Source organism: Etheostoma spectabile, chromosome 8 (genome assembly GCF_008692095.1).
Source record: "Etheostoma spectabile isolate EspeVRDwgs_2016 chromosome 8, UIUC_Espe_1.0, whole genome shotgun sequence".
Lineage (NCBI taxonomy): Eukaryota > Metazoa > Chordata > Actinopteri > Perciformes > Percidae > Etheostoma > Etheostoma spectabile.
Window position 1 is genome coordinate 2,842,272 of NC_045740.1, and position 25,617 is coordinate 2,867,888.

General features: G+C 43.4%; 1 protein-coding gene across 1 annotated transcript in view; it reads left to right on the top strand.

Moving 5' to 3' along the window:
- LOC116694639 (plexin-B2) overlaps nucleotides 1-25,617 on the top strand; it is a 112,677-nt gene that overhangs the window by 20,144 nt on the left and 66,916 nt on the right. The window contains 1 exon segment of the mRNA XM_074783868.1: nucleotides 2,739-2,925. The gene's annotated coding sequence lies outside the window, so the exon portion shown is untranslated.

Sequence of the window (25,617 nt, forward strand, 5' to 3'; positions counted from 1 at the left end):
TCCTCCTCCCTCCACCCCTCTAGTCCTCCACCTCCTCTCCATCTTCCGCCCCCCTCTGGTAGCAGTCACAGTCGCTGAACGATTTCCTCTCACTGTAAGGCTCCTTCGAGTCACTGTGGCAGTGTCAAACGAGACTCCTATTTAAGCTCATTAAATGTTTCCAAGAGAATAGGAAATCAATGGTGCATACCGGTGCGCGAGAACTTTTCTCTTAATTTAATTCTCCCCCCACCCCCCTTATCTGTTTGCACATCTCTCTCTTTCTTTTTCTTCTATCATTCTTGCTCTGTCTTTCCAGCATGTTGTTTTCCTTTAAGTGAAGGTGGGGTGAGGTGGGATGTTGGGGGGGAGAAACAGTTGCTTTCAGACACCATTTCAAACTCTCATTTGTGACGGGCACCATCGTGCGTGGCTGTCCACACTTTTCAGTGTTGTTTAGCCCTCACCACATGGAGGACAATCGACTTAAAAGTTTTGCTTACACTATCCTCAGCCCCGGAGTTTCAGCTTTTGATTTTGGGCCAAGCTGTTAAAGGAACAGGTTTCGACCAGAACAGAATGCTGCCTTGTAAACATGTAGGGGAGTAAAACATGGGGATGTTTTGGATTGAGATGACCCCGGTTTAAACATACTACCACCTCATGTGTCCTTCCCGTTTTGACTTTCACCCAACTTCTCCTATTTTGTCCATCTCCGTCTTTTGCTCATCAGAAGTTTTTCTTAGATCACTGTGTGTGCGTGTGTGCGCGTGCATATGTCTGGCAGGGCTTTGTGCTTTCTAAACTTTGCCTGGGGGCTGGGCCCACACCTTCTCTGGAGCTCCTGTAATTGCTCTTTTGGGGCCTTGTCTCTGGCTCTGAGCCCGCCTCCATCGCTCTCACTCTGGGTTTCTCCCTCGCTCTTTGGCCTCCTCCCTTCTTTTTTGCACTCACTCCGACCTCCCCTCCCTCTCTTCTCTCCCTGCATGGCTCATTATGACTGATCCCCACCTGCGCAATTTGGGAATTCTCTTTACACACACACACACACACACACACACACACACACACACACACACACACACACACACACACACACGCGCGCACACGCACACAACGCAATCACTCATACAGAGCAACTCAGCAGTTTTCAGAGCTGCCTGCCTGTCACTCGGATGGTTTGTGTGCTATCTGCTATAAAACAGCTTTGCTAATACTGTTTGACCGAGAAATGGAAACAATAGTGCCGTCACATTTTTTCATTTTTTTTTTCTCTCCAACTGGTGCAAATAGACAGTTTCTCATCTTTCCCAAACCCTGGCACTTAAACCCCCGCTCCTGCCTTTGTATACACTAGCCTCAGCCTCAGCCTCCTAACCACAGGACTGGTCTTTTCCATTTCAGCCTTCCTTCCAGCCTGTCACCCAGCAGCCCCACCATGCCTGTTCCCAGGCTAGGGGGCTTACTTTGAAGGATAATGGATATGGCCAGTTGCAGCTGCTCAGTAGCAGGGCACTATCATAGGAGTTATCTAAGGGCCTGAGTGGCCTGTGATGAATGGCCGGGAGCTGTGTGCCTCCACCGATCAATAAGCCACTAGCACACAGATGAGGAACCCTCACACTCCGTTCCCCCCCCTTCCACACATATATCTCCCTCTCATAATCTTCCACTATGTTTGCAAACTTTCCCCTGCAATTCATGGCCTGAATTGGGCCATTGATCTTTTATCCTTGACTTGTTTTAAATAAAGGGCCAGTATCTCCTCTCCACCCAAGCATGCAAGGTTTCTGACAGCACTTATTGCTACACTGGCGGCGAAGCACGCAAACATTGCTTTAGCCTGATCGAAGGCTGGTAATCGGAGAGGTAGAGCAGAGAAGCTGCTACAACCCCCACCCTGGAGCATCACTGAGGTTTCCATCACAAGGCTGATGCAGACAGAGGTCCCATGTGGATGTACACACTTATATTACAGACAAACACACATGCATACGCCAAACAGCCTTTCTGTCAGGGCTCATTGAGCACAACCTGTCCCAAAGCACCCAAACAGCCCCACCCAATCTGCATTGAAATAGGATGCTGTCAGTTTAGCCTCTGCTTTGTCTCAGTGTTGTGCACATATGTATGTGAAGTCTCTCCAGACCACCTAAGCGTGTAAATTTCTATTTCTACTGCAGAACAACAGGTGTGTCATAGCTACTGTATGTGTTAGTTTTTCACTCTGCTGACGAGGGATTTGCGATGAAAAGAGCCGAATGAAAATCTGTCTCTCTGTCTGTCTCCACTCCAGGGACTATATATATATATATATATATATATATATATATATATATATATATATATATATATATATATATTCCTCTGATCTGCCCTTGTCTCTGTCACAAAGAGCAGATTCTCAGCCTGGTAATTGCATGTCTGCTGGCCACCACACCTGTTGCTGTCAGTGCAGTGGTGTGGGAGAGAGGGGGGAGCTACACCCTCTTGCCACAGCGACTCTAACCCCCTCACCGCCACCTTTGCTGCAGGTGTAAACCCACAGGAAGGGGAGAGTGTAACATGGCGAGTGTGTGGTATGGGGTGCTGCCACAGTTGATTGTGTTAATCTGTAACCTTGAGCTTCACCTCTAGCATGTGTTTTCGTGCAAATTGATGTACAGGTATCTTCGCAACGCGGCCAGTGCTGATGCTTTATTCTCTTTCTCTCTCTCTCTCACCCCCAATCCTCTCTCTCTCTCTCTCCCCTTATCCAGAGCCCAGGCCCTTAATGAAGCTGGGGGTCAGCAGTAGTGTGTGGCTAATTGGCCAAATTTGCCTTGGGCTCCAGCTGCCTGTGATTGAAGTGTCCAGTGAGGGCCCACCGTGCAGCCGGCGCTGCACCCTGCTTTGTTCCACTCCAGCAGCCAAGACGCTCACTGCACCCCTGTCTGCCTCTCCCTAGTGAGTAGCACTTGAGGTCATTCTATTTTCACTTACACTCCCAATAGGTTGTCCAGTTTTCTTTCTACTTGTATTATTTTCACGCAATGAGAGTCTTCAAGCTCTGACTTTTCTTCGAAATCACTTGTCCCGCTTTGTCATTCAATTTTTTTCTTATAAACATTTATCATTTGTGCCTTGTTTTTCAAAGCTTCTATCTGTGTCCACTTTTCCCATCTGTATTTTTCTTTTTTATTGCTAGACTTTCATTCCCACACTTGGTCCCAGCATTTTCTCACTTTCCTTGGCTTGTACCACCCTCACACTGTTTCTCTTCACTTGCCACAGTGAGATTTGGGCAATTACTACAGTCCCCCATTGGCCAGTTGCCAGAAAAACAACAACTTCCAACCCCTATTTCTCTCACGATGGGCCCAACAGTATCACCCCTGGCCAAGCTGTATCACACTGTTCTGAGTTAATAGGAGGGGTTGGAGGCGATTGCGGGGGGGGGGGTCTCTAATTAGTTGAGCCTCCACTTTCTACTCGTTAAGGCAGTCCTGGCTCTCATTGTTTGGCTGTCAGTACAACGGTGGAGGTAGCAGGGCGATAGTGACTGGGGAAAAGGACTGAGAAGATAGGATTTGCAGATGGGAAGGGAGTGAGGCAATAGCTGTGCTTCCCAGCAGATAGCTGACTGTCTCACCTGGGAGCTACACAGGCAAGGGTCAGCCCCCAAGTGCCACAGTACACAAATGAAAACAATTTTTGTTATTGCGCTCACAGAAGTGGAACATTGCTGGCTAGCAAATGGTCAACACAGTATGTTTGTGTGTCAGGAAACAATGGTCCAATTACAAGTCAAGTATTGGCCTAGGAGTTAGGATAAGTTATATTCTGTCATAACTTTATTTGCACACCACTAGGTTTCTATGCTTGTTTATTAAAGGCTGCAAGTAATTACATTTGCTCCGATGCTCATTAAATGACGATCCCCAGCAATTAATTGCTGCTATAATCGTTTTATATAGACAGCTGTAAAAGCTTCGGCTGTTCATACTTCACTTAAGAGTGGAAAAACGACCATGTTTTACCACGATTCACTCAGACGATGAGATGAATGAAAAGGTGAGGAATATTAACATACACATTTGCACATAATATACTATATTTGGGTTTATCCACTGTTCCAACCTTTTTTTCTAAACGGTTTCTGTGGTGAACTTTAAAACCCAAAGCTGCCACAAAGCCTCAGGACTTGCTGGTTTCTTAGTGTGCCACACTCATCCATCTGGGAAGGGCTTAGCTTGACAGACAACTCCTTTTCTCACTCATCTTCTCCATAATCAGCTGCTTGCTTAGGCCATAACTCTTGTGCTCCACTTTCCATCACATATCCTCTAGTCCTGCATGCCTCCCAGCATGCCCGCCGGTGTTAAATATATACAAAATATGGCTCATTTGAAATGTTGGCTACCCCAGGTGGTTGTTCTAGCTGTGCTGAATTAATAGAAGTCGTGCGCAGAGATGCTTTTCTCTCAAACTACTTAAGCTACACGTGTGACCCAAAACACAGCACATAAAAAATTCATACGTCTTATTTTTAGAGTTCAGTGTTTTTATCCCTTTGTTGTTCCCACGCTTCATCTCACATCCCAAAAGATGGTGTAAATGTCATGGTAATGACATGCTTTTTGGTAGCCATGAGGATTAGGAGGTGTCAATCATTTCCCCTATGAGGCTTTGCCTTGGCACAACCCCGGAGGTACTTGGGAATGAATGAATTTGGATGCACAAGAGCAAACAAATCCCTTGTTTTTGTTGTCCTTTTTGCATGTGACACTGACCTTTTTATGTGCTTTATTACTTTTAGATACTTTGGAAATTAATAAATGCAGTCAACTACACTGCTCCACACTCTTATTATTGAAAAATTTGTTTCTTTCTTCTTTTTATAGAAAAAAATAGGTAAACAGAACCAGATAGCTTTTGACACATCATTTTTCAAAGAGGAAGCTCATACAAAATACTGTTTTGAAAAAAGCTATTGGCACTTTTTGAAGTTTTTCAAAAGCTGCCCATCATCAAAAATCCTTTCTATGCATTCCTGGAGATAAGAGTGAGCAATTCATTTGTCATGCTAAATCAAAGTGATGATCCTAACTTTCATATCTGTGATCTATGGAAACTCTGAAATCGGTTTGTGAAATGACAATGTCTCATGTAGTCTAAATTTTTTATGATAATGTCATTGTGGAGGAAAATGCACATGCTTAAAACTGTCAGTGTCATGCTGTGTTTGTTATTTTTTCTCATGAAACATAAAGAGTAACTTCTGTTGTCAGTGACAAATGTATAATTCAATCCCAGGCTTTAAAAATTCATTATCACCACAGCAAGTTATTGCAGTGCTGGCATCAAAACTAACACCTACAATTAGCCTCTTATGCTGTGACTACAAAATCCTCACAAAGGTGTTGGCAAGTCACTTGGAAGCGGTGATACCTAATATCATCGATCCCGATCAAACAAGCTTTATACCAGGGAGAAATTGGTTTTATAACAAGTGGCGGTTGTTTATTATACCCTATTCTACTAACTCGGCCCATCAGCCGAAGGTTCTGCTCTCTCTTGATGCGGAGAAGGCCTTCGACCACATTGAGTGGAACTATCTGTATATGGTATTGGTTGGGTTTGGGTTTGGTACTTTGTTCACTTCTTGGATTAAATTATTGTATACCTTGCCAACAGCTTCAGTACGCACTAGCCTGATCAGGTCCAACCGGTTCAGGCTGCAAAGAGGAACTCAACAGGGGTGCTGCCTCTCGCCATTTCTATTTAAAATAGCCATTGAACCTAATAATGCAACAGGATATCCCTGGTATTGTTAGGAACCAGTAAAGATATAAAGTTTTGCTGTATGCGGATGACCTCCTACTCTATATATCCAATCCAATAGAATCAATCCCTAAGTTTATAGACATATTACAACTATTCGGAAAACTATCTGGCTACAGACTAAACCTCTCTAAAAGTTCACTTTTACCTATTAGTTAACTGGCAATTTTTGTCAATTATAGCAATCTTCTCTTTAAATTGGAACCCCAGTCCTTCATTTATCTGGGTATCAGGGTTACACAACAATACAAAGACCTATACGACTGCAATTTCAAACTTTTGCTAGAATGCACAAAACAAGTTTTCCAAAGATGGTCTGCACTCCCTGTTACACTGGCAGGCCGAGTAAACACGGTTAAGATGACAATCTTGCCTCGATTCTTATATCTATTTCAGATGATCCCCATCATATTAACCAAGTCCTGGTTCATAGAGTTGTATAGTAATATTACCTTCTCCTCCGCCTTTATTATAAATAAAGTTCACAAAAAACTAACCCCTACAGAATGTGAAAAGGTGGTTAAAAATGCCACTAGCCCCCCCTGCAGACATGTCTGCCAGATAATAAACCTAAAACACCGCAGGCCAACACAGACACGAGGCCCTCATTAACAGCCTATGTTTGGTTGTGCTCTTCAAACACGGTAAATGCCGTGTCCTTGCTGTACCAACATAATATAAAACACCTTGTTCCTGACTCATCACCCCTCCTCCTACGAGCTCCTCCAATTCCAACATGGTACTGAAGCCCTCCAGTTTTCCATCGCCCCCTGTGAATATCCAAGCTGTTGGGGCTGACTGGGCTGAATGTTTTCTTGCCAGGGCACAGTTGGAACAGATCCGGCCTCCGGGCCACATATACTGCTCCACTCTAGCCCCTGCAAACAAAGCCTGCCCCGCGCAGCTGTCATCTAAATGCTAAGCGCTTTGGATTGCTACCGTATATTACTTTGTAGAAAAAGGACTTGTCCTTTTGGAATTGCTGAGCATAAGCTGCTATTTGAGCAGGTTTTATGATTCATTGAATTTGCACTAAATTATCAATAGAGAGCATAATTTGTTAATCAACAAGATGCCTGATTGCAGAGAACTACATAGACGATGCAGATGTTTTTTGTGTGGTTCTTATATTTAAAAGAGTATGAGCTTTTCTTTGCTCAGACGCATACTTTTTTGGAGCAACAAAGTGTTGTAATGGTTATCTTTCAGATTATAGTATAAGTTCTGTCTGCCAAGTTAATCGCCCATCTGCACCCTTGGGGGGTTGAGAAATGTGGCCGTCAGGCTTTATGGGAACATAAGCTAAACAGCCAGGCCCACTTTAAGGGGAGGCACGTTGAGAGACAGACTCCAGACGAGCCTCTTAAACAGTTTCATATCAAATCCACAGACGTACAAATCTCCACAATGATCTGCCAAGTTCCTTCGGAATTCACTGGAGCAGGGATAGCAGAATTTCACACCCCCGTCCAAGCCCCCACTCCCCTCCTCTTAGCCATCACTGGACGACGCTTGGCAGCAGAGGGTGATGGCAAACATCTGCGAAAGTCTGTGTGTGTTAGTACGGATGGTTGAATACACCCACCAGATAAAGAATTGTCTGTATGTATTTTGTTTTATTATTTTTGGAGGCATCACACATGGCAGCAGACGAGTCAATTATTCCAACATAAATCTCACAGGGGAATGAATGAAATATGAATGTTGATGCAACATGCAAACTGTTTTAGTAGTTAAAGGCTCCAGGGCTGATGTTTTTAGAATCAATTCTGCAGCCATGTTGGCAGATAAACAAGCACTTCCTTCTCAGCTAAATTACTTCCTGTTACTGGCAAAGAGGAAGTAAAGGCATTGGCCTAATTTTCCTATTTTTACAGTGCAAACAATGTTGTGTTTGCATGCTGACTATATATTGTCAGGAAAAAACTATGAGGCAATGATTCAGCAGGTCCTCTGGATGCTCATCTGCAGCTGTCAGGGATGTGACTGCTCAGAGTCACCAAAGTCTCTTTTATTTGGGTGTGCTGAGCAATATAAATAATGAAATGGAGCCAGTAATTGGTGGTTCTTGGTAATTAGTACCAAGCTGTCAGCTACCAAAGTTGATCTGATGGTGCTGCAGCAAGGGCAGTAATTACTATTATCTATGGGGGTTGTTGACACAACTATAATCCTATTCTTAAACAGGGTAGGGAGGCTTATGTTTGCATTTCTATCCACAATAATGCAGCTGACATAAATCTTGAAGTATTTGTATTAATGTCCGTCAAGTAGCTAACACCAAACCATTATTGTAAATGGAGAGGGAGACCCCCTGGCCTTAAATTATCTGCTTGGTGACTATGCAAAGAGCTTGGCCATATTTTTCATTAGTCAAACAGTTAGACTTTTACCCTTCTGCAAGGGCCGTGACGCCCAACCATGAACGGCATTATCTACCATCTCAGCAGGTTTTCTAATACCCCTGTAATCCTGTCATTTCATTCATGAATACAGCCTGGGTTATTCTCGGCCTGGGGCATATCTGCCTGCCTGTCTCTGCTCCTCTGTGTGAGAGATTGGATTCCCCAACTCCAGTCCTGCTTCTTTTTACCACACACACACTAGCACACATGTTCATACCCAAGTGTTCGCTCATCTCATGTCAGATCCCCATAGTGTAAATGGGCTGGTCAGACCTGATGATATATAGGGTAGAGGACAATGGCACCGTATACCACATAGGGGATGATTCCTAGTTGCGGATAATAACTCATCCTCGCTGAAGTAAAATTCCGCTCATTTGGCTCAACACTTACAAGCACAGCATTTGCCCCGTGAGATGAAGACCATGAATGGCCTCAAAAGCAGAGTACCCAGGTGACATTTCCTCTTTTTCCTATCATGCAAAGTAATGAACCCGCCGGAGATTCTCATGACGTGTGCAAGAAAATGTGGACCGTGATTATTAGGTGAGTGGAAGGGGGCAGCTTGGGATGTGAGGGTGAGTAAAGGGTAGACAAGTTGCTGTTTTCACCTATACAGTAGCACACATTACACATTTAGGCTTTGTGGCTTTGTTGTTTGAGGCGTGATGGACATTTAAACATATTGTGAGGCATAGAAAATGGCCTTTTCAGTAGGTTATTTATAGTGAAGACGTATATTCATTTGATTATAATAAAACATCCATTACATTCTGAATGAACAGCAAGGGGAGGTGAGGCCAGCAGAGTGCAGCTCAATGTAATAACAATTGTGCGTCTGCCCTAAATGAGCCAAGGAAAAGAGCGGGTTCCTGTAGATATTAGTTTCCTTTGTAGGGGTGCTCAGATCCGGCGATATGCTTTGCGAGGAGTAATAAAGAAATATATCTGTTTTTATTGTGCCTTGGCGACAGTGTTATGTTTAGAACTAGTATAAAGAGCTGGAACATCGTGTAAAATGATATTATGGTCCATTAGGTGGGGGCCCGAGCTAAGCGTCGCTAGCGGTAACCGAGGACTGGGGGTAATGGGGCCGCGGCATATTGTCTGTGATCTGCTCTTTCACTTCTCACTGATTGAATCGTCTACATCACTGGCACTCCATCTCCTGGGGAACCGGAGTAGACGAGGTGATTTTGCCTGAAAACATCACTCCTTCAAACCTGGGAGATAAGAGAATTGGGTGAAGGAATTGGAAGAAAGGCGTTCTGTAAAATGTAAAGAAAAAGGTGACGTTCAGGAATTATTGCTAGATAGTGTGAATGACTTGATCCCAAGGTGTATCAGTGTTTAATTTTGGAATATAAATAATCTTGTTCTTTATTGCTGCACACAAGGTCTTTTGCAACAAAACAACAATAAACATTGTTTATTTTAGTTAGAGTTCTGATTGAGAACAGGGAAATAGACATGTTCTCCAGCTCTCCTCTTATTTGGTTTAGACCTGCTTATGCTGCTGTACAGCTTTAACTAATGCTCTTGAGGTTCTTAGTTCTGTTAATTTTGTCACCTATTTTTAATTTAGTCTTAGTCTTGTGCCAAATGTCCTTGTTAATTTTAGTCTTAGTCATTCACATTTGTTTTTTTTTGTTAGTCAAGTTTTAGTCAACTTTAGTCATTTTAGTCTAGTTGTAGTCAAAAGAGAAAAGTCATCTTTTAATAGTGTTTCACACATCTCAAATATTGGTTAAATGTCATAATTACCTGACAAAATACACTTGTTGAATGATTTTTGTTGAATGCAACTTTGTTTTTATATTGAGCCTCTTCCTTTATGCAAATACAATCGTACACAGACACATGTTAGATAAGCGCGAGGGCTGCTGCGCTCTACAGCACGTTGTTTTGTTGCCAGAAGTTGCATACATTTCTCTAGGAGCTCTGCAAGCTGTTTAAGAGCAGGTTCGCCAGCTCTCCTTTCCTTTCCTTGCCTGGGGCCGGGGCACATCGCTACATGCTGTAGCGGCTTCTCCAACAGACTGAACCAGGCTTCCTCCCCCACCCGGGCCACATTGCTACCTGGATGTGTGACGGGTAGTTGAAAAAAGGTGATATGCCGAATCTCTAGATGAGCCGCAGCCGAGCCGCGCCTTGTTGAACTGCGCTTAGTGGGGGGGGAGAGATTTTATCTTAGTTTTTATTTTATGCAAAACATTTTAGTCTCATCTTTTTTGTCAACAATAATGCACGTTGATTCAGTCTTAGTCAGCATTTTTGGACATTAGTCTCGTTGTTGTCTCGTCTTCGTCATGGAAAAAAGGTTGTTGACGAACATATTTAGTCTCGTCTTGTCTGACGAAATTAACACTAGTTCTTAGTCTCCTGACCATTTGTACAGTAGGTCTGGTCTGGATCTATACAGAGCTGGCCCTCTACTGATGGGAATTTCCCCAGTGGATATCAATGGAAGGGGTAAGGATCTTATTAAGGTGCTGTTCAATCTGGCAGAACCTTTAACATGCCCTTCCCTTAGGACCCACTCCCACTCAGCATACTGTAAGGAGGGGTCTGCAGTGGTTGAGAAGCAAACATTAGCATACCTAGCTTGAGACTAGTCTGCAACCAGAACCCACAAATAAACTCTGCTTCACCTCTAGTCCTTGTCAACCTGCACCCTTCCAGTGTTGAATAGGCGAGCCATTGTGTTGAGAGGCATAGTTTATCTGCTGTCCTGCGGAGCCGGCATGGGGGCTCAGGAAGTAATCTGAACCAAGCAGGCAAAGAATTCCAGGCATCCTGAATGAAACCAGATGTGTGTTTTTGTTCACTTTGTCTCATGCCTGCTTTTGGTGACTTGCACAGAAGATAGTTACATACATGATACAATAACAAAACTTCTGCAGGGCAGTCTGGCTTTTATAACAGATAAAGAAATAGGATTTGCCAGAAATTGCCAATGCAGGCATGTTTGTTTGCGTGGCCCTTCCTCCCACACACAGATTACCATTCAGATTGTGTTGCTCCTACATGTTTGTACATGTCAGGCTGTTTTGACCCAGATATGAGCAACACACACATCTCCATCAGCATGTCTTTGATTGCCATATCTGAACTGCCCAATTCTTTCTTGCATACTTGAGTGTTTTTTGTTGTTCTATTTTGTGATAATCCTCTTAAGAGTCAAATTTAAACCTACGAGGAGGGATAGCACAAAAATGTGTTTGAGACTATATTCTATTAATTTGCATGCACAAAAGCAAATTACTAAAACTGGGACACCTAAATGAAATTGAATTATTGTTGTTAATTATACCCGCTAAAATATGTCAGCCAAGAAGAGATATACAGGTATTTACATATCTGATTGCCATCTGACAACTATTTGTTCTGTGTTGTGTTTTTGTATTTATTTATTTTAATTCTCTGTCAAAATTAAAGTGTTAAAAAATGGTTAACATCACCAGCTGGTTTCTGGCATTACACCCACATTGCGTAAGTGTTGACCCCCAGGCTGTGGCTAAGGCACTTAGATGGTTCCGCCAGCAATACACAAATTCTTTTCAAACCTATTCCACGTCCAAAGACGGTTTCATTTATTGGCTATGCTATTTCATCAAAGGTAGGGGTGTTCATTGGCCGGGGTTATTGCTGGCAGGAATGAGTGAGATTCTTTTTACATGTTTACATGTAGGCCCTTATCAGCCATCACCACAGGAAATGACCAGCCATTTACTTTGAAGTCAAAGCAGAGTTTTTCATTATTTGTACTATCTCCAGAGACACGTGGAATCAGAACCCCCCCCCCTACATTGCTGATACTATGCACTCACCCTCCGCTGCTCCCCACTTAGATCCTTGCCACCAAATGCATGTTTGAATGCAGAACAAGCGTCTATTAGCATAAAGTATGGGAGTTCTGGTTACCACAGGGCACAAACCCCACTACCAACCCTTCCCTTCTACACACCACACTTGGCTGAAAAGGCTGAGAGGGCACGTGTAATTGCATTTTCTTCTCCCTGTGCAGAAACTAAAACTCAAGATAAAGGCAATCCTAAGATTTCCCAACCCTGGCCTATCCTTCCACTTCCTCTTTCACAGTTATTCCCACTTGCCTCACCGCTCACCTCCACCCCCTTCAAACCTCCACTTCCTTTCCTTACGCTCCTAGCATGTCAAAATGTGTGGCGTGCGGAGATGAAATTAATTGGATCACTGTGTAAAAGTGTTCAGCCCCCCATGGCATGCCGCTGTGTGAGGTAGGATTGGCACACACGCAGAACTTTCTGCAAGACCAAGAATTGCTTTGCTGCCAGTTTGTGCCAAACTGTCTTTTCTCTAGTGGTCCATACAATATGTATATGTACAACTTTCAGAGCAGGGAGGCAGATGTGTTGTTTATCTGCCAGTAGGGCGCATGCCAAAGCAGCATGCCTGGGTTGGGTGTGGTTGAAATCTGGGAAATCCCTTGTTGAGGTTATTATGCAGTAATGCTAATTAAGCTTTTTCTCCACTAATAGCGTTACCAAATGGAAATGCTAACCTACGTTTTAATCAAGCATCACAATTTACAATGACAAAATCCTCATGACTAAATATCTAGTCTACTAGCACCAGGACTATCTGGATCATGTGTATGTTAATGCAGGTTTTTACAAAATACAAAATGGTAGGCTACTGTTTAAAATGCTTTTAACTTTAACCATGCTTTAAGCCAACCAAAAGCTAGTACATTTTTTTTTAAAACCGGTGCCAATACAATACACAACTGTCTGTGTCAATACCATAGCTTTATCATCAACCTCTTTTTACAGAACCCCTTTTTCATTGAACAAAATATACCAAACTTCTCAGTGCACCATGGTTTTATGTTTTTAACACAAGCAGCAATAAGAGAATTGAAATGACAAAGTTTTAGGGGGCTCTGCTGGCCAAGGGGTTTAAGGCTATGACCATAAACCGCATCATCCACGGTCCAGCAGGGGTCCTTTGTTGCATGTTGTTACCATCTCTCTACCCTCATTTCATCTCCCTACTGTATATATATATATTATATCTAATAAAGGCATACATGTTTCCTGATTTGAGAAGAGCAAATATCTGAGAATCGAAAAAAGCAAGACTAAAAAGCTGACCAAGCATTCAATGCTATGGACACATTTCAGTCAGAACTCAAAAAGCATTGAGGTTAAATAATCAGCCCTGCTATCCAGCTCTTCCATTATGTGTGTGGTGCCTGTATTGTGTTGTTATAAATGCTTCCTCTGTTCAAAGGTTGCTGTTTGCTCCCCCCTTGCTGTCTGATCAGTGCTGTGTGGCTGTACCTTTTTGACTTCTCTGTTTGGCCTTCTCCCTCCATCCTGCTGGCTGGCTTTGTCTGATTTATGACAGTATGGAGCTAATGGTACAGAACCAGGATTTGTGTCTGTGGCGTTGTGACTGGACTGGTGCCGGCTCATTGGCCTCCTCACTTATCTCTCTCTCTCTCGCTCGCTCGCTCGTTCGCTCGCTCTCTATTACTTGCTCTCTTTGGATGAGGTGAGCAACTCTGCTGTTGATCAGCATCCCCGCGGTCCGACTCATTCGTCTTCACCCCTTCTTCTTTGCTTTCCGCCAGAGGAAACAGGCTGCTGGCAGGGGAGCCGACTCACCTTCAGACAAGGCCACCAAACCTTGCCTCACCTTTCATCCCTTTTCATCGTTTATATTCCCCCGGCCGTTGCTCACAAACACTCACATATACACATTTCTCTCCACTCTCTGTCCCTCTATGTCGACACTGAAGACCAGGGCCAGGCTGCGATGCAGGCAGGGGGCCCTGTATGTGGAACTCTGTTAATTAGCAGAGGAATCTGGAGACAAAAACCACGTTATCTACTGCCACAACCCCCCTCTCCTCCAATCCCCCTCATCTCTCTCATTCTTCGTCTTTCCCTCTCTCCATGTCTCTGGTGGTTGCTTCCATCATGCCACTTGTGTCGCCAGGTTTGTGAAGGATGTCGCTGCCAGCTGTCTTTTTCATGGATGGCTGCCAACCTCTCCCCGTATCTTACGTCCGTTGTCATTTCCTTATTTATTCCCATCTCTCTCTCTCTCTCGTTTTCCCACCTTCCACCGTTTATCTGTTAATGAACTCTGTCTCAAGCCTGTTTCTGTTTTCCAGCATTGTCTCAGGAAGAGTAGATTAGGTTTTTTAGGCAATGACAGGGTGTTATGGAGCCCTCCTTGGCACATTTGCGCAGTGGTACCAAGGTCGGGCAGGGCGGGGAGCGCCAGGGTCGACAGACAGTCTGTGGCCGCCTCACCATGCCAGCTCTGCAATCTGTGTGCACTGTGTTAAGTGCAAAGCAGACACTGCATTACCCTCTCGACCTGGTGGCGTTCGCCTTCATCAGTGGCCCAATAAAGGTCAGAAGAGCATGGGCAGACAGAGAGAGCTTTATATATCATCTAAACATCTAAACAATGAGAATCCCAATCAATTGGCAAATTCTGTGCCACCTTTCTCTCTTTCCACCTGGCCCAGCAGCATATTTTCTGCCTACAAGCAGTCCTGCCATGGTGCTTTCGCCCCTAATTGAGTTCTTTGCACTGTGGGTGATTTTTTTCTCATTCCAATTGTGAGTTTTAGATAGAAAGAGATAATAAAAGACAGAATCAGCGCACTCAACAAAGTCAATTATTGTACATGTGTTTGAGCCATTTGATGTAGAATATTAAAAGCATGTTTGACGTAGGCTGCATGTCCCATTTTTCTGTGCATCCAGAAACTTATAATTTGTCTGTGTGGTATCTTGTCCATTGGTGTATGAATCCGTTTGTGTGTCTGTATGTCTTTTAGGTTCTAGGTAGCCTTACCCTCTGGTGTGCGATCTCCTCTTTATTTGACCCTGGCCTCCAATGAGGTGTCACAGCAAGCCAAGTGTAAAACAGATGTATGCCAAATACAGACATGGAAACACACACACACACACACACACACACACACACACACACACACACACACACACACACACACACACACACACACACAGAGTACATGTAAAGTGAGTGAGTCATTCCTTTTGTTCATATAGTTTAACTTTTGGCTCCAGAGAATTCTGGCTTCATAAATTAATATCACTTGGTCTTTGATTATATCAATTAATCTGCACTGGCAGTGTTAGATAAAGGACACACGGGACAAGGCTAATTGTCCCTTTTTAAACCAGTTGCATACAAAGAATTTCCATGTCATTAGTCACTTTGCTACAAATCTGAGAAAGGCTTTCCTGCTTTCTTTTCTAGAACTATTTCTATATATCTTTGTTGTTTTGTGTTTATCTGTTTTTTCTGTATTTGTCCTTCAACACCCCAAGAAACCTCCCAATAGTATTCCAGCCATAGTTATATAGGCTTTTGAGAGTTTTAAATATCCTCTCATTGATAAAATACTTTGATACCCTTGTTAGAGTGTGCCGATTCCACCATGGGGGGAATTAGGGCCGCTCTTGTACACTGAAGCTCCTTGGTGCCATGCAGAGCTGTGATAGTGATAGCGCTTTCTCTCAGAGAAAAACAGGAATAGGGACAGAGAGGCAGCTTCTCTCTGATCTTCTGCCTCTCTCAGAACCATCTGTCTGGTGCTGGCCCGACATTCTGCTCCGCGTATTATTAGCACTTACAAATATATACATTTCTCACATCTAGCTTTTGAGAGAAGTTGTAGCACACGCTGAGAAATGCTTGCCAGGAGATGGGAAGTGAGAGCAGATAGGGAGACGGGCAAAGTTGTGGGAGCAATGCCTGCCATTGCTTTATTGACGGGAGGGAGAGGGAGGGTGCACACGACTAGATGGATAATGGAAGGAGGGCTGTGGATTTGCTGTGTGATCAGGGTTTGTAATATATCCCAAACTGGCTAATAGAATGTTTGTTCCCAGCAGCATGATATCACAGCAAGCAACATTAACTCTGAATACAGCCTGGCATTTGTGAAAATTTATTATTCTTATTCTTATTCTATTCCCCTTAAGCATGCAGCAGCAAATGGTTTTACACAGCACCATTATAACATCACTAACTTATGGGATGTAAAGCCTTTGCTACCAACACTAAACATGTTAAAGCACACTTTAATGTGTAGTTATTCCGTGTTTGCCGAATCATTTCTGCAGTTAAAGATGGTGTTGCTCTGTTAGTCACAGATAGAGGTTTAAGAAGTTTGGGGGCACAAGCAAAGTGATATTCACTGATGCTAATAAGCTACATACAGTGTAGCACTCTTCCTGTCAGTTGTCAGTGCTAGGTAAGCTTCTGAGTCGTACAGCAGGATGATTGGGTGTTAAGTCTGTCTGCTCCTCTTTTTTTTTCTTCTTTTTTTTTTTTTGGAGATATCTTGTGGTGAGCAGCTTTTATCCAAGGCTTCCATTTCTCTTTAGAAGCTGGTGACTAACTCTCCCGCCCCTCCTCCTCGGTTCCTAGCTGCTGTGAAATGGAATTGCTTTCTCGTTCGTTAAAGATTTTCTTGTCGCTGCCTCGTATCACTTTGAATGGCTGAAAGTTCTCAAAAACCACTGGAGAATTATGGTGTTGCAGCAGCGGTGTGGGGGTGGATTGTGGTGCCAACATAAATAAAGAAAATTGCTTTTTTTTCTTCTATTTTTCTGAATTAAATCTGTTTGGGGGACTTTTTTTTGACAACACACAAATTAATTCCGGAAAGTTGTCGCTTTACATTAAAGCATGAAGTGGCCTGCTGGTGTAAGGGAAAGCAATCCCTTTGTAGTTGCCATGGAAGCAAGTGTGTTGTAGCATTAGGCACCAGCTGTGATGGTTCTGAGAAAAACTGCTGCCCACCTATATCCTATAGGCTTTTTTTGGGTTGAGTGGTTTCCCTTTCAGACCATTTGGCATTCTCTTTGAGAACAATTTTCCCCATTTAGAAATTGTACTGGTATTTATAAAACATTGTTACCATGTATGGCTTTCCCCAATCCTTTCATGTGATCTCTTCTTCACACTTTAAGAATCAACCAGCAGAGGATAATCTGCATCTGCTCTGAATAATCACACTCTGCTTAAATTATGTTACTCTAAGCAGTTGTTTGCAGCTAAAAAGCCTTAGGAACTTCTCTCACACAACCCCCCCACAATCCTCCATGCGTTCCTTCTCTCCTGCACTTGCTCCTTTCTTTCAGTCAAACTCTCATCAGTTCCATCTGCCCCAAAAACAACAGAACTGCTCCACACGTCTTCCATGCCCTGGCACCCACAGTGTTCGCGTACCAGTGCAGCATTGCTCGGGGGTGTGTGCAGCGCCAATCTTAATCACATTGGGTGAGCACACCTGTGAAAACAGATGTCCACCGGGGCTGGCATGCTGTTCCTCTTTAGGGTGGAGCGTCTGCGTATGGCTTTCCACCACTCCTGCTTCCCCCCCCCCCCCCCCCCCCCCCCCCCCCCCCCCTCCCCTCCCCTCCTCTGCCCAAAGCTTCTCAGGTCCCCAGCCGGCAGGCATGGCCCCAAAACTGAGACAGGAAGGGTACACAGCAGCATCAGGCATGGGGCAGGAAGCACCGGCCCCCAGGCTTTGCCCCCTGCAATGTTTATTTTAATATTAGTCCTGCTTACAGATGATAATGACAAAGTAAGATCAAAGATACAGAGCTCCTCTTACCAATATAGCAGACATGTTGATATATATTATGAAGTACAAAATCAATTCTAAAGGAATTTGAAGCTGCTATGATCCTTAATCAATTTTGAAGCCCTTTTTATGAGAGAATTTGATAAACACCAGGTGTTAACCTTTAAAATGAACCTCTCATATTACGAATGGATCTCCATCATAAGAATAGGCTTACAATATTATTTGCCATATAGCATAGCATAAGTGTGGGCATGGTAATTTCCCCATAAGTTTACGGTAGGTGGTTTATGATGGCATTAGCCAACACAATGTTGTGTTTTTTATAATTACATCCTTAGCAGATAGAAGGCATCTTTTGAAGCCAGTGCCACATAGCTGGGCTTTTGTCTAGAGGCATTTGGAATAATGTACGCTGTAAAATTGGTTCACCATAACTACTGATGTTAATGAGTAAAGTATAAATAAAGTATTTCTGAGTTAACAAGACAGAATGATCTGTATTTTAGTGAATTTTAAAAAGGCAATAAACGCATCACTAGCCTTAGTAGCAAAGGATTATGTGTTTTCTATCCAGCTGCGCTTTCCCATTCGCCAGTCTAAAACCTCATCCATTTCATACTGCAAAATCCTCCTGGCTTCCCAGTTTCACAAAGGTACCCAAGTGCCCCACCTACAGAGAAACAGAGGTGGCCAAAGTCAGGCAGTCTCGCCTGTTCACGCCCACCCATGCTCACATGAGCTGATGCTTTAAAGGGTCGGTTCAACCAAATTACAAAAACATTATTTCTCACTTAAATGGCATGTTTTTTTCTATTCATGCAAATAGTTTTTATTTTCTGTGTCCGGGTTTTCTGAGATTTCTGCTGCCACCCAAGTGCAGTGGAGGTGAAGGGAATTTTATATGCGGTGCTCACACAGTGAAAAATTACATTTAAAAAAAAAAGACAGAAAAAAGAATCAACAGCTGTGTGTCTTTCCAAAAAAGTGTCTCTGTTATTCTGGATCAACCACAAACCTGACTGAGCAGTTTCCATCAAAACTACTTTCTACCAAGGAAGTAGTATCTATAGCCCCATTCGTATTATATCTCTGTCTGGTAGGGTGATTTGAGAGTTACCTGACCTGGGCCAGTCAGTGATTTTAATATGGTCTGTATAGTCAGTTTATGTCTGTTCTTTTCCACTAGCATATCGCCAACTCATGTAGATTGCCAGTGGCTCAAATGCTGCAAGGTGAAACTGCAAGGTAAGAGGAGAAGTATTTTATCCCCCACCTCTGCCTGTAATATTAATACTGTTAACACCTCAAATTAAATTTCTTTTACCTTCATTATAATAGGGTGGAGGCAGAAATCAGAGAGAAAACAAAAACTGTCTGCATGACTTGGTACCACCACAGCCAAGTGAGAAAATGTTTTTTAATGATTTGCATGAACTGACCCTTTTTATAATTTTGCATTAGGACATGTGGCAGACCCAGATCCATCCATTCCTGTTTTAGTCTCCATCTGCCACTCCATCCTCTCGTCCATCCAGCATTGATCCAGGCTCTTATCGCCACTCTGATCCCTGTGTTATTTCGGGAACATAGGGATTGGTTAATGATCTGTTGACCTGATCTACCGATCTGTACAGTCGACCACAATGGACTAACTGCTCAAGAGGAACCTGCAGGGCACGCACGTTTCTCTTGTGTACTCCCACTCAACTCGTGCCCTCCCACCTCCTCGGCATCCAGTCTCCGTGCTCTTTGGTTCCCTGCGCAACCCCGGAGACATTAGGTCTTAATGTGCTTTAAGCATCTGGTTGTAAAGTGGTCTATGAATTTTCACTTTCTAACAGTGTTGTTTCTATATCACTGCTGATGACTCGGCTCAGCTAAATCCTCTCACTGTGTTTTTATTTAACTTAATTTCCGGGGGTATATAAGTTACTGACCATGATTTGTTTAGCATTTCATGTCTGGTGTGTTTTTAGAGAGATTGTCTCATTTAAACTGTGACTTTTAACAGGTTTACTCCATAATTGCATCAAAAACAAGGCACCAGAAGGAGTTGGACTTGAAATGGGGATGTGTGATATGGGCTCTTGTCCAACTTAGTTTACCCTATGTTCAACATTAGCTTCTAGTTTTGACAACCTTTACCTAAAAAGAGCAGACCGAGGGGAGCCTATTTTTAGACAGCCTGGTGTGTAAATATATCACATATGTATAGTCTTACAAATGTGAAGAAACTACTTAAACACCACCGACACACCTGATTAAATCCTTCCCTTGTCCGGTTTGCGCTGTGGCACCTTGGGCAGCGCTGCTGCAGTTGTTGCGACATGTTGAGCTCGTCATGGGTGAGATCCTCGGGGATTTGTAAGACACTAATAAATTACTCTGTGTTTGATGCATTTGTAGGGTTTTGTTGGTGATTGTTTTTTGGTCATGCTCACAGCTCAGCTTAGAGATGGCAAGGATGGCTAGTCAGTCTGCCTGCCTGTCCTTGACAGCTTCTTGCCAGATTTCCATTAAATTTGGTATGGATTTTTACAATCCCAAGAGAATGATTCATAATCATTTTAACTAACCTTTCATCTTCTGCCACCATCTGGTAAAGCTTTTTTGCCTTAAACAGCACTTGAAGTAAGGACAAGGTATTTTAACAAGCTGAATTTACTTGAAAATTAGGCCCATAGTGGATTGGCTTTTTTAATTTTATTTTTGGTTTCATATCATTAAGGAGTCTGCCACTTTTTAGTGATGGTGTTGCTAAAGGTTGTGGGGTCACTAGCAGCATTTGGACCTATCCTCTGGTACTGTATATTTAACGTTGTCTGATCACTTCTCGTAAACTCTGTTGGCAAGCTTTGTTGCTGTACAAACAACACAGTGTGATGTGGTTCAAAATAAACAGTGGAGGCGGCCTCTAGCTCACCCAGTGAGCGCGTTCTCCCCCATGTAGTCCTGCAGTGGCCCGGGTTCGAATCCGACCGACTACCCTTTGCTGCCTGTCATCCCCCTTCTGTCTCCTTTCCTGTCTATCCACTGTCACTAATAAAGTGAAAAGCCCCCCAAAAATAATCTTTAAAAAAAATAAATAGTGAAAGTGGTCCAGACAAGGGCAACCTTGCTTGGGTTCAGAACTCCTACTGTTCTGCTAATTTGTGTGCATGAATTAAAAATGTAGTAATTTGTGTGCTAATTCCGGAGCACAAACTTCCAAAAATCTAACTCCTAAAACCTGCCTGTGTTCAGATCATTTAAGATGCTCTCTTAGGATGAGCCTCCAAAAAGTGGACTACCACACGTGTTAAAGATTATTATTATATAATAAATAATAAAAGGGGAGTGAAATCATCAGTAGAAATAGTAAAATGGTCAGTATTCTTTTTGGTTTGGTTAATTTTTTTCCTATCCTGATGTGTGATTAAAACTGCTGTAGCAGTTTGGTCACAGATCTTTGGATCCTTTTCTTGTTTCATCACAAACAGCCCCTCATGTTTATTAATAAGACTTGTTACTCGTCACATCCATTAACAGTTAAATTAAGGTATTCACACCTTTGCGTAGGGCCATGTTAATTATGGCTGAAATTAACTTCAGGTCTTTTCACTGTAAAGAGTATTAATTGTTTTTTTCCGAGATGTTTAAATGTTATGGCAACATCCTGCAATTACTGACTGTATGAACTAAAACCACAATACGTTTTATACACCGTTATCCGTGCTGCTCTGACATTAGAGCTACATATCCTGCAGCGCAGACCCACTCAATGCAGATCGTGAACGGTTGCATCTGTGGGTTTGACTGGTCGCACAGATTCCATGATGTGATTGTAAATGGTGACAACCATACTGTATGTGGCGTTATGTAATTAATGTGGCTGCGATCGATATCGGACAACTTTCAAGCAGCTCAATTTTACACTTGCTGCAGGGAACAGATGGTACTCGCTGATAATGTTGCTGGAGGTGGATCCATGGCGGAGAAGATACACAGAGGGGTGACCAGATCCTCCGGAGCACAGGAGGAAGGAGAAAAGAGGTTAAGGAGCTGTGTAATACTTATACACAACCTGCATGGATGAATAATTTACTAATAAGATTTACGCAATGAATAGTTAATTTCACATCAGTTCTGACATGCCTACGTACATATCACATTACCTCCTCTAGGCTCTAGTTTCATGTATACACAAACAGCTGCAGCACAGTTGGCATGTACAATGATCTTGGTACTGTTATCGTTAACACCAATGCTGTATGTAGCTGGAGGGCACACATTTGTGTTCACACTGTGTTTTGAAGTAAAAACATTCCAGTGGCATTCAAATATTCAAATATACCCACAGGCTTACTAATGCCTCAACAGCAGAGTGCGTTAACATTGTAATTTTGCTTTCTAAGGCTGAGAGGATAGAAGGTTGAAAAATATTCATGCTGCAAAAACCTTTCTGGTCTATTATTGATAGGCCTTGGCATTGCATTGATAGGGCCCGGGATCTATGTGGAAATAGGCCTCTATCTAGACCTCGTAAATCTCTGTCATGTCAGGTTGAATCTTCTCAAACTACATTCCCTGGGGGAATGGGCAAATAAAAAAATGCACCCCTGTGTCGAAAAGCATGTTCTTGGAACCCTTTCCTGCTCTGGGATTCCTTTTGGGCCCCTGTGATTACAGTGCCTCCGCCAGGCCGTGTTTGTGTGCATGCCTATCACCCAACGCATGTGTGTATTTCTGTGTCTGAATAAATGCTCCACCAAGTTTTTTTTGTGTGTGCTGTAACTCGAATGACTCACTTAGAGCTGAAGTGAGGGATAAAAAGAAATCTTAAAACAAGTCTGGGCACATCTGGTTATGATTGGCAGGAGAAAAAGGGGCCTTGTGTTCTGGGAACTGGCAGCAAAAGCGTCACCCAACCCAGTACAACCCAGCCCTGTCCAGTACAGAACAGAACCAGCCAACACTGGGGGAAAAAAATACCAACAGCAGGACTGCTCCTATTCACCCCTCCCTACTTATCCTGACTCTCGGCCAATTCTCATAATCCCACAGCAAAGCCCCTGGCAGCATTTGTTTTCTATATAAACACTGCTCAGACTTCTCCCATTCCTTCCATTTCAATATAAGAAAGTAGGGGCTGCCATGAGCCAGGTATACCCAGAGCGCCATTACGTTTGGCGGCAACTCTTGTGTCTGGGATAATGATGCCCCGGGGGGTGAGTGTGTGCCTGAATGTTTGCTCATCTTGCCACCTTAGTGGAAGTAGGAGGAGGGAAAATTGCTATGGGCAAGCGATATATTGAAAGGCATTTCATGGCGGGTGCTAAAATGGGTTATTCTTCCCTCTGTTTGATTTTCAAGTTAAAGGTGGGAGGGCTGTACGCAGTTTGTGCGTAAAGCATGGCACACCGCAGATTCAGCACGACAGCAAAAGGCTCCTTTTTTTTCAGCCAAGCGTAACTGAGAACAGTGGCAATTAAAAAGGGATGCCAGTGTTTACAGCGGCCACCTCGAGCCATTGTTTGTCCTGCCTAGTCTCATCGCGCTCATGATTTGGACCGACGTTTTACCTGTGGCACGTCCATGTGGTACTGGTTTAGGAGATAACCTGACTGGCTTCTCCCTGGTGGCTGCAGCTGAAAACGTGCCCTGTCACCTCAGAGAATCCAGCCCTAATTCAAATGGAGCGTGTGCGCTTACCCTTCTGAACCTCCAGCCCTCTGCTTGGACATGGAGGCAGTTGAACTCCAGCTCCAGCTACAGAGAGAATATCACAGCTTCTCTTATTGTGCCTTTAGTGCTGCAGGGACTATATTCCGTCCTTATTAAGCAGGCTGACTGGGCAACAAGCCTGGGTGCATGGGTATTCTCCATGTACGTGACACTGCTCAGTTTCGTGTGTGTGTGTGTGTGTGTGTGTTTGAAGGCAGGCAGACAGGAGGCCTGAGGCGCAGCACTGAAGCCAGAGTGCTACTGGTGTTTCCACACATGCCACAGATCCAGTGACCCTCACCAGCATAATGACTGCAGGGTTAATTCCCCGGGAGTGGCCTGGCCCCTCAGAGAGAAGAGATGAGCAGAACCGTGGCGAGGAGGGCGATACAGCAGGCTTTACAATGTGCTGCAGCTCTTATTCTTCCATGTTACTCAGAGTTACTACCCCGTCCTTACTGATGGGATTTTGCAAGCTGCCAATAATCCACTGACATTGTGAGAAGCACTCCCCCCCCCCCCCCCCCCCCCCCCCCCCCCCCTCCCCTCTGTCTTTCTGTTTCTCATTCTCATGGATTTCTGAAGCTAAAATAATTTTTTCACAAATGGTTAAAAAGCTGAGAGCGAGGGAGGTTTGTTTTTCTTTTTGGCACCCTAAATCATGGCTGAAATGTTTGAGGGAGGGTTTTCCTGGCACAGAGCAAGAAGTAGAATTACAAAATGACAATCTCCTACTCCATCTCTGAGGCGCTGTAAGATGAGGCAGAAATGCCAATTTCCCCGCCGCATTAAATGATTTGCAGGGCAGCATTTGAGTAGGATTGTTCATGGGGCGCACATGAGAAATCAACCATTTGCATGACATTTTCTTTCTAAAGATGGAGAGAGATGTTAAGTGCCGTTACCGTTTTCCTCTGTCAGCACTGACACTGTCGGGGAAATTGTTCTCATAAATAGTGTTTTTAAATCAAACGGTGTGCAGAGGAATGTCCCTGAATAATACCTCCAAGGCCTGTTCACTCTGTTTGTACCTTTGGTGTATTTACTTTCTGTTGCTGTAAATCATTAGTGCTGCATGGCTGTGAGAACCCTGTCCATTAGTTTTCAAATTGCACTGTAATGAGATGGAGGACAGGAAAGTAGAAACGGAAGGTAGTGTGAAAACTCTCGGTTGGATTTGTACTTTTTGATTTTCAGTCTCTCCAAATCCCAATTTCTATCAGCAGCGTCTGCAATTTGTGTTTCATGTGTTTTTGTGTTGCAAATTGATAAGAAAGGCTGCCAGTTCGATCCAGTTGGGTTAGAGAGCGCATGTGCATGTGTAAGCATGTGTGTGGAGAGCGATGGCCTCACTCCCCGTTGTTACATAATGATGAGATATTGAGTGTGTGACCTGGTACCACTTTATCTCACTCTGCACAGATTGCATTCCATAATCTAATGAGACAGATATTCTTTAATGGAAATCCTGGACAGGGTCATGATTGCCATGATAAAACTTAAGGTCACACTTCATATTATACAAGGCTGACTCTCAAACTCTCATACATACGTAATAAGCAGGGTTGTTATTGCTTTGGAGAAAATACTGTAATCAGATGCATCATTATATTATTTCTTTGCTTATTAATAAAGTTAAAAATTGTTGGTGCTGACAGTTGTGGTGCAATGTCAAAACCGTGTCACTAAGTTGTTACTAATACATCTATGCAGTGTGAATGCATGGGGGACAGAGAGGCACGGATCAGACCCAACAAGTACAATATGCAGGATGTGGCTGCTTTAAAATTAAAGTAATTTATTAAAATTGGTCATACAAATGAGGTCAGCACAAATTCTGGCACTGTCTGGGAGTTTGCTGCCGCTGCCTGAGGATTAGAAGCCTTATTGCCATAAGCGAGTCTTGGACATTTGGCCTGGGAATTTGCTAACTTTGGTCCTATGTGAGATTTTCCCCTCACATCCAAAACAAGAAATAAATGTTTGCATAAATATTTTTTCTTACCCAAAAACTTTGTCCGCTGGTAATACCCACATGAAAATTCTGTCAACATCAGAAGCCTGTGTGGGGAAACC